Raw genomic sequence first — 15,371 nt, 5'->3', positions numbered from 1 at the left:
TCAAAATTAATTGGCATTGGCGAATGTTCACGAACTCCATCTCGTGCGTCTGCGCCATGAAGAAGTTAATTGGTCATGAAAATAAAATCGAAACACGAAGGCGCGGACCATACGGTAACAAGTTTAATCAATCTTTCATCCAGTTTCATCGCGGTGCTTCTCGTTCTCCGTAAAATGTAAAATCAATTAAAGATCAAAAGCTGGAGAGAAGCACTCCGGGAAAATATTCTGGGAACGTGCGCCGCTATCGAAACGAACCTCTCCAAACCATTCATCAAACGCGTGCTTTTTCTCATTTTCTCTCCGACCCAAGGTTTTTCACTGAAATCGGCTCGAAATATTCATAGACGGATTCTAAACATTTATGAAAAGAAACGAAGTTGATGATAACGTTGACGCGTCAATTTACCTTTATGCATATTTCTGATTCTGAGATTGAATTGGTTCGTATATAATGGACGATTTTATTTGTCTAGCCAGAAAATTGCTCCAAAGAGAAATTTGTAATGGTGCAAAAACTTAGAAATTTCCTTTCTGTGAAAATATAGAATCACTTATCGATTCTAGAGTGTTTTTTTTCTGTCAATCACAAGTAATTCTAATTAACGTGGTACCATAATATCTACTCAGGAGATCACATTAGTTATTTAAATGCATCACTTCGAAATCGAAATGGATTTCTGTCGTTTATAGAGAATTCGATGCTTCGATTTCGTCCTAAATTAATAAAATTGGGCACGAGTGCGCCGGTTGTCCAAGTAAATATTGTCGATAAACAGGCCGACGGACGAGTATAAAATATTCGCGCTCGCGTTTACAGCGAAACGGAATGAAACATTCGTTATTAGCATTTCGACGGAGGGATATTGTTTTCCGGTCGCAGGTCTGTGTGTTCGTAAGAGCTAGTCTGTGCGCGTGCAGCGGCGGTTAGATGGCTCAATAACGAGCATTGTGCGATTCCCGTGACCCGCGTCGCATCGATCACATCGCGCTTCGAGCGTTATCATTCCCTCCTTTCTGATAGCTGCGCGCTACCAGTACATTGAAAACTGATAGAAATGACTCGTGATTTTCAAAATCAATTCTGTAAAATCTTCGTTCCTGGTTGTTCAATTTTGATTATGATCACTTCGAAGGTGATCAAGCATTATCATTCCCCATTTCTTGATAGTTCTATACGACGAACATAAGAAAAACTGACCGAAAAGGCTAGTGTTTTTAAACGTTTAGATCATTTTTCACGTATCGAAAACCCTAACTTTCAACATAACAAAGTTGCCAAGAAACAATTTCTTACAAGAAATAACTGATTCCTTTCTCACAGAAACATACAATACATTAAATGAATTTCCATGCGTAGGTTTGGACTTGTATTGAAACGTTCCAGGAAGCAGTTTATTGAGAATCGATGATACTCTGTGACAACGTAGTATTTTCCAGGTAAAGTCGTTGAGCAATTGTCACGCAAGTCCGCGAATAAACATTTTCGATGGTATTTTTCGAGAAGAAGTATTCAGAGAGTTTTGTCGAGCGAGCCGGCGACTGATTGTTACCTCAGGTAACGAGAATGTTACATAGAAGCGTATACATGTTGACGCAAGCGTAAAACTATTATATGTAAAGTTATACATATGTACATGTCCGACATACGAGATTCCTGATTTTGTAAAACCAGCGACACGTGTTACATAGAACAACAATAAAGGTGATCTGTGACGTTTTATAAAAGGGAACTCGTTCTCCGAGATACGTGATCTTTATTTCCCTCACTTTCCGCTCCATTTTCGTTTTGCCTTCCACGCCGCAAGGAACAAACGTATATATGTCTCAATAAAATCCTCTTCTTTTTATGAGTATTAAATCAGAAAATTATATGGCGTATATTCGTCTTTTGGTTGAGATTGTGGTATTTAGTTTTATTTCTCTTGTTTATTTGTGTTTATATGTATCGTACTTGAGCAAATATAAAATTGAATAGTAGGGAATGTTTTGTAATTGATGGTACGCTTTTCTTTATTTAAACTATTGATATTCACTAGTAATAGATGAAGATAATATTGTATAATAATATAATTAATATTCAAATCGATTCCATTCAGTACCTACTTTGTTTCACCTTAAATATGTAAATATAATTAATGGAGAATTATTATTCTAAACTGTGCCCCGCACTAACGTAACAATTTAATATCAATGAAAATAATTTTTAATTCCACGTGAACACATTTTTTGTACCAAAAGAATAAAACTTTTGCATCAAATGCTTTCTTTCTCAGAAAATCAATTTTTCATATTTATGAAATAGATTACGACTTGGCTTACGTGTTTGACCATCGCTCGCTGTTTCTACTTGCGGTGGTGTGTGTAAACAGTAATGAAGGTAAATTATCTGTCTGCTGTCGGTTCTACTATCTTCTACCTAGAACCAGTTAAGACAAATAATATCATGCCACCGTTAGTGTTTACAGACACCAACGCAAGTAGAAATAACGAATGATAGTCAGACACGTTAGTCAGATCGATCTGTGTCGTAAAGATGCCAGAAAAATTGCGTCATTCGACGCGCTATCAGTCTACGATAAAAATACGTAAACAGATCCTTCATTCCTTGAGTAGCTTGGATAAATAAAATAGTCGCTGTTCGACTAAGAAATGAAAAGCAAACGTTCTAATATTTGACGACAATTACCAAGAAAATTGTCTTCTGTTTATTAAGTTTCATTTGCGCTTTGTGTATTCTTCCACTTGTTTCAATCACCTTGGCTGCGATTCTGACACTTTTTGTTCTTCTCTCATACTACAGTCTGATTGTAAATTGATATGTTTTTAATAACGATACAGTGCTTCGTTATTATTTATATTATTCTTAAATTGTTAAATTAGGTGCTTTGACTTTTTTTGTTCCTCCTATATTTTTGGCAGTAGTTTTTCCCGCATTCAATTACCTAGCGCTTCCGGCGTGGGCGATACTTCAAAGTAAAAATAAATATTTGGACCGCGCAATTGTGTCGTTGTTTAAACATAATTCCCGCTCGTTCATGGTGCGTGCGTGAAGTAAATCCAGAAACGAATTGCTCTACCACTGGCAGTTGTTTGTTCTTTCGAAACTGTATTTGATTTGCTGAATTCTACTAAAATCAATTGTTTAACCTTTGGCATGCTTTAATTGATATAATTCAAGAGGAATTATTCTTACGGTTGAGATATGGAAAATTTGTTCTCTTTAGAAAACCAGTGACGATGTTAGTATAAAGGATGGCAGTATTCTCAGAGATATACGATTCGTTCCGTCGAATTTTTCTTTCTTAGACCCTTCGAAAATTTCCAATGGAAGCATTTTATCTATATGTACGCTGTGAATTTTCCACAGAACGATTGCATATTCTATAGACTAGCATATAGCCTTTCATGCTCCTCATTGTTAGGACGAATCCCAAGAGTACTATGAAATGTATGCCAACTGTGAGAGTTTCGTTCCCGATGCAATTCCAGGAGGAGTAGGATGATCGTTGCTCAAACAGTGTTTCCGACACTTGCAAAATTTTCTATCGACCGCTGGAAAATTTCATCAACGCAATAGTGACCTCTCAAAGATTGCCAGTTACATATCATGTTTGTGTCAATAAATAAATTAATGGTTAAATAAACAAATAAACGAAGAAATCGATGAATTACTGATTGAATGAATGAACAAATAAATGCATAAACAAATGGACGAATACATCAAGAAAATACAAGTTCAACTTAACCAGTTCTTGTGAATCCTGATCAAGTATAACTGTCAAATGGAATCGATCAAATACCGAACACTTTCGGTTCACCAGATTGAATCTGTCTCCTCCGATTCCAATTCGTGTCGCGAGAAAAATGAAATCCCCTGATCGAATTTCAAACAAGTCTCTCTACCCCTAATCGCGTCTCGAATTCGCCTCTCGTGGATAGCAATCCCGTTTGAAATTACCTACTAGTCGCGGTCTCGGGCGTTACACCGGCAATGTATTCCCGCCCCCGTTTCGATAATCGTTCTCCTTTCATTCAACGTGCCGCCATTGATCCATCCCTTTCTAACGGGTTTCGTTCACCCTCGATCAACAGCCGACCGACCCTTTTTCAACACCAGATCCAACCTAATCGCGGGGGTTTGCGTCACTGCCCGGCCGTTTACTTATTTGCAAGGGTGCGGCAGGCTCACCTCGTATATCCCATCTGGCCATTCAAGTTTCTGGGCGCGGCGGTGGAGTCTTCAATGAACCCCCATCACTCCGTGCCAGAAATGTAAATCCATAAATTATGAGCCGACCGTGAACTAGGAGGCAGCCGCCTAAATTTGGATCGTTCGACGATTGGTAGACGTAGATACTATCGATCCTTCCATTCACCTCTGCTCTCGATCGTGACAACTAATAGCAGATGTTAGAGAGCCTTGGAGATCCAGGAAAAAAACGCATTGGATACTTTCATTTGAAAAGTCTCAAGTGTGAAAATCATTTAGGAAACATTTTATTATTTATCGTTATAAACATTAAACATTTTAGTTTTACTGTTTGAAAGTGGAATAAATTCATAAAGTTTTCCACGTCGCGAAAATATCTTTCGATGCAATCAAAAGTCGACAGCGCGGTGGATCGATTCGCGGCTCGTTTTTCCGCATTACAAATGGCTTCCTGAACGGATGTGCAGTAGAATACTGGCCTATTTTGTTCTGTCGACTTCCTCTTTAACCACACCGAGCCTCCGAACTCGGCACGCTGAGTATATTCCAAATGGAAAAGCTTTCGCACTAACTCGAATCCCCGATTCTACAAGATTTACGTTAAACTAATTGCTACAGTCCCAACCAAAATCAATCTCCACAAAATAAAATAATTTTATCTACTGATAAAAATAACAAATATTAACCTTAATATTAAACATAATTATTGTTATTTCTGTTAAAATGGACTGGTTAAACAATGCAAATTTACCAATGTTCCATTTATGACAATGGATTTTAATGCAAATGAGTTTCGACGTTGAACAAGAATTATCTCATTTAGTATAATAAATAGACGGTAATGAAGTTGCATTAAGTATCGGAGGGTATATTAGCAGTACCGAAGAACAACGGGGGTTTGTTTTCGTGGGAAATCGGTAATAAATTAACGGCTCGGAACAATAATTCAGGTTAACTTATAATAAAGTCTTCCAGCTTCAAATAACGCGATACCTACAGGCCATTTGGATAATTAAATTTACCTACTTTGTTTCAAATGTATTGCTACAGTCCTTGTCAGAATTGAATGAAAAGAGCCGATGAAAGGATTCGTTGATCGATCGGGAACACGGATGAATGGAATAATATTCATACAAAAAAAAAAACGCTGCCTAAAATTTCTCTCCTTTTCGATGGAACCAGAACATCAATTTGGCAAAAACAATGAAATCCGATTAAAATAATTTCTGTAATTTTCCTGATTTGAATGAAGTTAGTTTCGAATGAAATTATAGTAGAGACAACCCTAAGTAATTTCAAGTGAACCCTCAGTTATGATAACATTTGTCGAATTTTTATATTGAAAAGATATTGTGAAATAGCCATAAGAATAAAAAAGAGTTGGTCTGTTTTGAAACAAGACTCGTCCAATAACGTAACGAGGAATCGTTTAAACGCCGCTGAGCTTATTAAAACTTCACAAGCGAATGCTTGTTCTCTGAACGTTTTTCCACCTTGTCCTCGAAGCAATATTTCATTCCCGTACTTTTTACATTACTTTCTGTTTATAGGACTCCATCACGGCGGTGGAAAAGTACAGAGGAAACGCTTCGAGGTACACTTCTTCTATGGCGAATAATTTTTATAACTTGTTCAACTGCAACTGATTGACACTTTCCAAGTACATTCATTTTATATTTTTTTTTCCGCCGTACGATAGAGTGGGAACGTTCGGGCTTTATAACTGCTCTTCAATTTGAAGGGGTCGAGTGCCTCGCGCGTGGGTTCATCGAGTCGTTGAAAATTTTTACAACTTTATAGCGAAAATCTCCGACGTCTTTCGCGATTGATAGAATTTGTTCAGGTGTCGATTGTTATTTGTTTTCGTATTCTGCATTTGTATTGCAACTGAACGAATGAAACTCTCGACACATTATTTTAAAACATGGTTTGTTGATGTTATACTTATTTTATTGTACTTGCATGGTATCTATGATACTTTTATTATATAAAATTTTAACATATGTAGTCATTATAATATTGACTATACATAGAATCCTCTGGAAAGCTACAAAGAATCTTTCTGTGTATCAAAATCAAACAACGTTCGTGAATATATTATACTCATCTATTTTAGATCCTCGCAGCACAGCTCTGAAATGGAGTAGCTTCCTCCACTCGTCGCTGCTCCATTCATTTTTGCCTCTAACTGGTCTGTGTTTCAAATTTCTTTCGGTTTTCCTAGAATCTTTCAATAAAGAAGTCGACGATGCTAGAGTCTGAATGGGAACGGTTCGCTGAGTTACCGACCAAAGATGAACAACGTTCAAGGCAGCTGCGAAACATCATCACAAAGAGTTTTAAAGCAAGCTTTCCAAGAACCAAGAAAACAGTAGCATTCCTTTTTGGCGACGGAGGCAAAAGCTAACCGCGTGCCTTTGTCCGTGAAGGCTAGAAGAATTGTCCCTTTCATTCGTGGCAAAGGGAACTAGGCAGGGAAAAGAAAGCCAGAGTCTACGCGACAGATGATTCTGGATTATATTCTTATCGTCACTTTCTTTGAGGCAGTGGTTTCTCTTGACAGTAGATGGAAATATGGTCGACACGTTGAAAAGTATTAGGTTTCATGTTAGAAAATTATAAATAAAGTGGACATATACAAAAATTAATAGATAAATAAAATACATGGAAGTAATATACGTGAAAGTAATATTCCTTTCTCAACCATACGACGATTTCAAAACAGTTCATACTTTACATTCTTCACGTACTTTCTGTTCTTCGAAACCTAGTTTTATTTAAAGTATGAAACGTAATGTACTCTCTAGAAATCGGCCAATAATTTTGATGCTCCAACGAAAATTCGAGTCACGTCTGTCCCAACTGGTCATGTAAGAATATTTCTCCATTTTCCTTTATTCTCCAGAAACTCGTAGAATGTACCACGATAACCTGTAAATTAAGAAATACATATGTGATATGTTGGGTAAAGTTTTAAATAATATACATATGTTTACCAAACGTATTTAATTAAAGTGTCTCTAAAGGTTGCACACTTTACTTTTAAGAATGTTACTGTACAGTCACAAATACTAGTTTTATTTACATTATTCGCTGCAGAACCATGTCTCTGTCACAGTTACGATAGTTCTCAACGGGGTCCTGAAAGTTTCCTCGATTTACTTCCGTAATTGAGTTATTTCCAATCTGAAATTAAATCTCTTTGGAACTAAGGCTGGCAAGGGAAGCTTCCAACAATACGAACGCTAAAAAATTTCAATTTATCTTATTAAAGATAATTTATTAAAGATCTTTCGATTTCGCTGGGTCATAGGTATTACAGTAAACTGCCGATGCTCAATCAATCGAAGATTGGTTGCGATTAATAAAGTAAACGTAGTTTCGTTTTTCAGTGTTTTGTTTCACGTTCACTTCTTCGTTGCTTCACAGAATGTAGAGAAATCGGAATATCACTTTCTAGTTCTGTCATAAGTTCAAAAGTTATGTATAATTTCAGTATTTACGACTGTCATTATCAATATTCACTTTCTATTTTTTCAATTGCATAAACGAAGACCAGTAACATCACAACACACAAAATATTCTCCTACCTAACAATTCCCTGTTTGAACATGTCTCCCGATTAATTCGAATTGTCAAGGTTCTATTGTATTTAAACTTTGAATTTTCCGACGCGTCTAGGTGAAAATGCAAATAGAGATCGCGATGCGACGGGAGGGGTGTTGATATCGCCTCTTCGGATTTAAAAGCGGGTCGTTTCGTGACACAAAAAGGGTGACGAAAGTAGGGTTCCGAGACTCATATCGGCCGACTGCTTTATAGTTTACTGCCACGATGGGAATAACTTTGACCTGGATCGCTTGCATTGGCCGCGCATAACTGCTGACCGCTATCACTTTCCATCGTAAATGCCTCGGTACGCGCTGTCTGCGACATGCACCCGAACCGTGAATGCGCTTACGAGCCCCACGATGTACATCAAAACATCACGTTACCCGTGGAACGTATGAGCACGCAATCCGCGACGAATGTGTAATTGCCTCGCAATCTTTCCACGAACTTGATCAAATGCACCTGGTCACGACGTCCGCGGATTTATTCCCCGACTCGTCGTCGCTTATTTTCGGAATTACTTTCTCCGCCAGCCGAGATTATTTTCGGAAGTAATGCCTCGAACCAACAAGCTTTTTTCATCACCGTCGTTAGTCGCGAAGTTGGCGTGAATTGGGTTATTAATTATGTTTAGCGGACGGGAAAAGTGGATCGACAGGAACAAACCTAAATAACTTTCTTAAAAAATAATGTGTTCGGTTAGAAAGAAGAAAAAATAGATGAAAATTCATGTACTAGAAGAGCAATAAGAATCTACAATAGTAAAAATGCGAGGTACAACTTTATACCATTATTAAACAAAATGAAAAGTCTAATTTATGTAAATTTCATAACAAAGAATGTAAACAATTATGTCGTTACCATTTTAGTGTATCTTTGAAACAAAGTTATTTACAAGTTCTGATTTATGTGAACCCCCCTGTATAGCTGTTCAATAAACTCCTATCAAGAATTGGAAATAAATTTTACGGATCGTTAATTTATCATTTCAATTATCATAGAAACACTTTCGCGCTAATTATGGAGTACTTCGTATCGGTAAATGTTCTCCAGGAGTCGATAATTTTCGAACTCCAAATAATTTTACTGATAAACTACGCTAAGAATCATAAAGTCGAGGGGTCTGAGAGTTTGTAAGTTCAGCACTGCAATTAACTTCCATCGCACGGGAAAAATTTTATGAAACTTTTTCAGGATATACACGATCGTGCCATAACCTAGTGGCGCGGTAGATGAGTGTGTTCATGGGTGATATAAATTTGTTGTTACGAGTAGACTATTCTGCAAACTGGTTAACTATGTAGTTAGGCCACTTGAAGTGCATATGCTTGGAACCTTCAGGATATACTATTTTTATATTAATTCACGATGAGCTTTGTTGGAAGAGCTTAATTAAAGTTATAAGTCATGAGGAAATTAAAAGAATTTACAAAATTGATGACTAGCCGAAAGTGTAGTACAATTAATGTAGTCGTAAAAAATGTGTAATTTATGTGGAAATAATCCTCAATAAAAAATTGTTGAATAAACATAAAAATTGACTGGTTTACTTGAAATGTCTTATGGCAAACTTCATGTATTACTGCATGAGTAATTGTACACTCGTGTCGCACATAACTTGCATTCGTGTTACACACGAGCCACATTGACTACAAACACGTGACAGGAATGGGAACGCGACGCAAATATAATGCGTATTGAATTTGCAATCAGAAGCATAGTTAGCTTAGAACCGTATAAGGAAATAGTTTCGTTCATCTGCATAATTACAGTATAATTTGATTGCAAGCTACACAGCAATCTAATTCGAATCTAATATAATACGTTGCTGATGCATGCAAATAGACGTTTATTCTCGAACCGATGAGCTGTTAAATATATATCGTAATAAAATTATTCTCTATGTTAATAGAACGTGAGTATGTTACACAGCCTTATAGCCCCAATATAAAGCCACAAAGTTTCGTTAATAAACTACATTGGTCTTAACGTACCATAAATTCGGATCGATTCTCTTCAGACTTCTTATTAATATAGATAATGGAGGGTGTTGTGCTTCTACTTCGTGGAACGATCGCGTCTGCCGCCCACTTGAAATTTCCAGCGATCACGTAATTGCGTCGAAAAAAAATAAAAATAGAACGGAAACGTCCTCCGGATAAAGAGACGGAGACGGAGACGGCTCCGATACGATGCGAGATTCAAAGAGGCCTCGGCGGTGCCCCGTCGATGGCAGAAATCTTTCTTTCGCTTTGATCTTGCTGACAAGGTTCCGAAGGCGGGCACAAATACGCGAGTTTCGCGAGGCCTTCGGAGTATATCGATTTCAGATTTTCTGCTGTCGCGCAGTTACGACTGATGCTCCACTTTTTAAGGGAGGGCTACCCGCGGCACCCCCGTCAATCGAGTGTGCATGAATTATCGATCTCGGCGAAAGCGGAAGCGCGAAAAAGGAAGAAGCGCCGTCGACGCTCCAGTTTTCGCGAGCCCGCGAAATATTGGGCTGATCGGCCGTGCGAATCGTCGCTGAAGCATTCTCGTCACGCTCGCGCCGAGGACCGCTTCATTTCTCCAGCTGATCCAGCCATTGCCTACGCAACCTTGAGAAATCATTAATTGCCTCTAACGGCACTATAAAGTTATATCACGACCAAGTCGATTGGTCCAACGAATATACAAATACACATCATCTACCTGAATTCGTAAGTTCACACAAAACTCTCTACAGAAAATTGTATCGAGTCTAGAATCCTGTCTTACGTTCTCCGAAACGCAAAATGCTGTTCGAGAGGCAGTGGCACAGTTGGCGAACCAGTGACCGAAATATATTCCGTTGGGCAATTTTTCCGTATTTTTCCGCAACGCTTGCCCACCGTTTCACGTATGATCTGCAGCTTCGCAGCATGGAACCATTCACCTAAGTCGTTGGAACTCACGCCTAACCCATTATTGTCGTGTTGCAAACTCTTGCGCCCAATTGTAGAAACCAGAGGCCGGGTCAGATCCGACCGAAACAATGGAGGAATTTAAAAATCCTGCAATCGTCGAGGCATGTCCGCAGCCTCGGAGCCAATTCGGCTGAAAAGTCCATCGATCTCGTTGAACAGGACGCCAATAACGACACTCTCGGGCGAAAAGCGATCAATCGTAATTCTCTGGTGGCGTGTTACGACGTCCACGGACACGTGCCAAACACGTCTGTCCTAATTATTTCCCGTGGCATACGACCCTTAAATCTTTCCAGGACGAAGCCGTAGGCACGAGGTGTATCCTGACCGGCGACCGAAGACTAATGCAGCAGAAATCCCAGTCGTCGTTGCAAGATTCAGTGGCACGCGCGGCCGGGCGTGATGCCAAACCAATTCAACTGCGATAATATTTGCATAAACTGGTTTCATCGTATCTGCCGCATAAATCACGCCCTGACACGCAGTAGAAACGCTCTGTCCTCTTGCATCACGACTTTGAAAAGGTAGGAATCGACTAGGCCTCGGGGCATTCGCGAAGAGCAGTAGCAAACGATTCCAGAGATTGGAGAACCCGCGGTCTTTTCAGGTATTCCATGTAGGTGTTTAGTATAGTTTGTCAATTGTATAGGCTAGCGGATCTCATTGTCATAGTAGACATGCATATGTATCTTTATATATACATATAGATAAATAAGTAGTTGACAGAAATTTGTGAAAGTAACGAGGGGGAATATTTTTTTTTAACAAAACTTTAAGAGATACCCCAAAAGAAAGTTTTACATGGTGTCAATGAATCGATGCATTTGAGAAGGAAGTCTCATCACGAGATAATGGAGATAATTAAATTCTACTTTCCAACCACAATTTGTTCCTTTAACTAGAATTACTCTATATTTTCCATGACAATTATATTTCTATTTCTTATTGTATCCATGAATACACAGATCAAACTTTAATTAAATGTGAATTATCTTGTAGTTTCAGACTACCAGGTACACGTCGTGAATCGTTAATTACATTTGTGCGATGCAAACTATGTAGTTGGAACGACGAATGTTCGGGCAAAGAGGATAATAGCTCAAATAAACAAAGGTGTCTGTCATTCCATGTACTCTCTGTCCAACGGTAGGTGTTGAGTCCTTTCATTTGAATGTACAATGGTTAACCTTGTAATCCCACATTATTCGCTAGTCACTGCTGAAACTAAATTCCTAGTGTGCGAGAGGTCGCCTAATGGCTGTTATCGTTACGGTCACGGCGTCTTTGCGAAGCATTTGTTGTAACACACATCCTGAATTATAGACGCTCATCAATCGTAGCATCATGATTGAATGTACTCTGCATATCAAAGGTAACACGACAATTACTTTAAAAATATTGTTTATTATATGTAGTTTATATTGACGTATATCATTTTCTCAGAATTAATTCCCAAAGAAAGAATACTTTTAAACAATCTCACTGCCTCAATCCCGTTAATTCAACTACGTTTATCGAACTAAAAATAAATCAAGACGTGTCAAGAATTTGTTCTATTCAACAATTTTCTGTAAAAGAATTAGGTATACGAGCAGGTTGAAAGCACCGAGTAGTCGCAAGCGTGACAAATTCTCGCGAATTTTTTGCGCGATGCGCCAACGTGTTTTTTCTTCGTCGACGATCGTATCGTATCGACGGTTTTATCGCCCTGGGGAAACAATGCGGCCAGGTTGGAGCTCTCGATGGAAATCTAGTCCGTCGCTTGGACACACGTCGCACGCGTATGCTCGACCGTTCGTCGTCGTGCTCGACCATGACGCGGATTTTTCAGCAGTGAAACTTCGTACGCGCGCCCGTTTAACGTCAGTTACCGTGCGATTTATGGAGCGTAACGACGCCGTAAAATCATTAACAGCTGGCGTTTTTTCGCCCGTGCGAGGGAGGACCTTTCATTGGAACTGTAGTTGGCTGCATGCATTCGTACACCGCCACACCGTTTACTCGTTTTCCTTATTTAAGGCGTAAAGCGGTCGCGCTGAGCAGAAGCGTTGCCACAGCTTAGTTTCTGGCATGAAAATGTTCGTAACTATTGGATTAAATGAATTTCTCGGTTCTCGTTTTGCAGAAAATTAAAATGGCCACAATATATCATCCAGTACATGATACTTTATGTTTAATAATTATTACAAATTAAGTATCTTATAGCAAATTTGAACTAAATGTTGAACTATAAATCAAATAAAATCACTTTTTTATTAATCGATAAGATCGTCTTATAATTACAGTTTTGTTGAAAGTATTCGCAAATTAATTTATTGCGAAAGGTCAATCGAAGACAATCAAGAATTTACCGAGAGGGGTGATCGATGTATAAAAATTGGAAGTGGTGATAAATTGTTAGGGTGAATGTGAGATAATTTAATTGGAAATTTTATTCTTGGTTGTTATTGCCCAATAACGAGGATTAAGGCTACGCGTCGTTTGGATTGCAATTTCAGCAGAGGATATGAAATATCGGAATTTCGAGAATTGAGAGAGTAAATGATTTATATAACGTGATTACGCTGGAAACGTTGCGTTCATAATCAATCAAACGACAGTGATGGCGAGTCGTGCGAAACAGTAGCGTGAAATGCGAATTGTTTGATTAAAAATAAATCTGTTTAAGCAGAGCGTGACAAAAATTACAGGCTTGAATTGTCAAACTAAGAGTCATGAAAAACGCATACACAGTAATTATTTGATGTTAAATAAATTGTGGAGAAACGTTAGGAGAGGTCTGAATGAATACGGGGAAAAAACGTTGCAAATTAGGGGTGCAAGCGTCCGCTGTTTTGGAAATCAATCAATAAATTCCAGCGTAGCAGTGTCACCGTGCTGAGTAAGGTGCTGACAGGGATTTCCCTGTATCGTTACAGCACCTCTGTCAACAGTGCTGACTGTTCGAACGGCAGTTTTCAGTTGGTACTTTGCTCCTTGAATGTACGAATTTGTCGCAATTGAATGTGCTACAGGGTGCATCGAAAAACTCTTCAATGCTCCTTCAAAGAGTCGACAAGAGCACTTGATAGTATTCTAAGACTCGAAAGTGGATCGAAATTCTTTCTCATTATTCCTTCCAAGGTTATCGAAGATTCCACTCGCTTGACTACAACGAGTCCTTTATTACGGACGAGAAACTTAAATCGTCAATTTATCGTTCAGGTACGGTATTCCCCCAGGTATATGAAGGGGATCGAATTTCATATTACATACAATGCGCAAAGTAGAAATGACTAGTAACTTTATGTTCTTTTATTTTCAACATCAAAATATAGAAAATACATGGAATGTATATGGAATTTCCTGACTAAAGATTGAAGGATATTTAATAATTTACGCATTTCAAATGCAACTCACTCACTGTTGATTATCATTTTGTATCGTGTACATATGTATGACACGCATACAGAAGTATACTATTCGTAGTGCAAGCAGTTTTAGATGACAATTCTAGTGCGACAATTGTAATCAATTTGTTCCGATCTATTATCAGATAATCGATCATTCATGTAACTGGTATTCAGGTAATTGGCATTCTCGTTAATCGACATTTAGATTATCGACATTTCACTGTATGTCACTCTGTATAGAGAGAGGGTTTAAAAATTCACTGTTGTATTGAAATCAATGAATTTTAAATGATATCTCACGTAAAAAGAATGCAGTTAAAAATGTAATACAGCAAGTATTTTTCGTACAAAACGTCGTTTGGAATGTACTAAAGTTAAAAAGGTTGTGTAAGATAAAGTAAGATATTTAAAACATAAACACGGTTTTAAGAAAACTAATTCTATTCAATTCGAAATTTTGTTCGTTTATTCGAAAAGACCGTGAGTGTAACGAAGTTTAAGAAACACTGTCCTAGACTATGCAAATAACACGAATTATAAACCTCGCGTTATGCGACGCCGACGAATTTTTTTATTCAGTCCTCTTTCAGAGCTTAAAAATCAGATTACGAGCAGAGCTACGAATTCTCGTTCGGAATTCCGTTTCGGTCAGAAACTTTCATTTCCCTTTGCCGAAATTGTGCGCTGTACAATGTGCTCTGCAACGCGGATTTTGTTGAAATTTCAAAGGCACTTTACATTCACTCTGTAGCCTCCGAATATTTGTATTATCCGTGGGAGTTACTGAAATTAATTTCAATCCTGGCGTTTTTCACATCAGACCCTAACTCCTGGGAAATACTTGCTTTCGCTGTTACAATTAAAAGAATCTCGTAACGCCGAGGTATTCTCTGAAACGCAATCTACATCAAAGACAGCCAAAATACTCAGATGGATTAAAATTAATTAGAAAATGTATTTAAAAGAATTCGAATTTGATATATTAAAGAAAATAAATTTGGTTGACATTCATGAATTTCGATAACGTCGTAAAAATAAATACAACGAGAAACGTTAAATTCTGTAAGTCTCAATCGACCCGAAACAAAATTTGATCCTCCTAGCAATGTTCGTAAATATTCACGTGGCGATGAACGTGTTACTTCGTAGTAGAGTGCCTGGTAAGCAGAGAACCGTGAGAATTGTTTCGAAACAATGCCAGAAAAA

The 15,371-nt window shown here is 38.1% G+C and overlaps 1 protein-coding gene and 1 long non-coding RNA gene across 4 annotated transcripts in view; one reads left to right on the top strand and one right to left on the bottom strand.

Moving 5' to 3' along the window:
- LOC128891111 (protein tipE) overlaps window positions 1-6,546 on the top strand; it is a 67,128-nt gene extending 60,582 nt beyond the window's left edge. The window contains exons 6-7 of one of the 2 annotated variants that reach the window (XR_008460752.1): window positions 5,764-5,807; window positions 6,438-6,546. The gene's annotated coding sequence lies outside the window, so the exon portion shown is untranslated. Of the gene's footprint in view, window positions 1-5,763; window positions 5,808-6,437 lie in introns of those variants that run through there. The other variant, XR_008460755.1, reaches the window with a different exon arrangement.
- Window positions 5,966-11,100, bottom strand: LOC128891120 (uncharacterized). 2 transcript variants are annotated; one of them, XR_008460760.1, is made up of 4 exons: window positions 10,520-11,100; window positions 9,820-10,416; window positions 7,299-7,399; window positions 7,005-7,144 (listed from the first exon to the last, which is right to left on the bottom strand). It is a non-coding gene; the product is annotated as an uncharacterized LOC128891120 (long non-coding RNA). The 2 variants fall into 2 exon arrangements; XR_008460761.1 differs by lacking the exons at window positions 9,820-10,416; window positions 10,520-11,100 and adding an exon at window positions 5,966-6,527 and having other exon boundaries at window positions 6,622-7,144; window positions 7,299-7,901.
- Between the last annotated feature and the right edge of the window lie 4,271 nt (window positions 11,101-15,371).

Source organism: Hylaeus anthracinus, unplaced genomic scaffold, assembly GCF_026225885.1.
Source record: "Hylaeus anthracinus isolate JK02 unplaced genomic scaffold, UHH_iyHylAnth1.0_haploid 12001, whole genome shotgun sequence".
In the NCBI taxonomy this organism is placed as follows: Eukaryota; Metazoa; Arthropoda; class Insecta; order Hymenoptera; family Colletidae; genus Hylaeus; species Hylaeus anthracinus.
The sequence above is the reverse complement of the archived record's forward strand: the minus strand, read 5'-3'. Positions and strand labels throughout refer to the sequence as shown.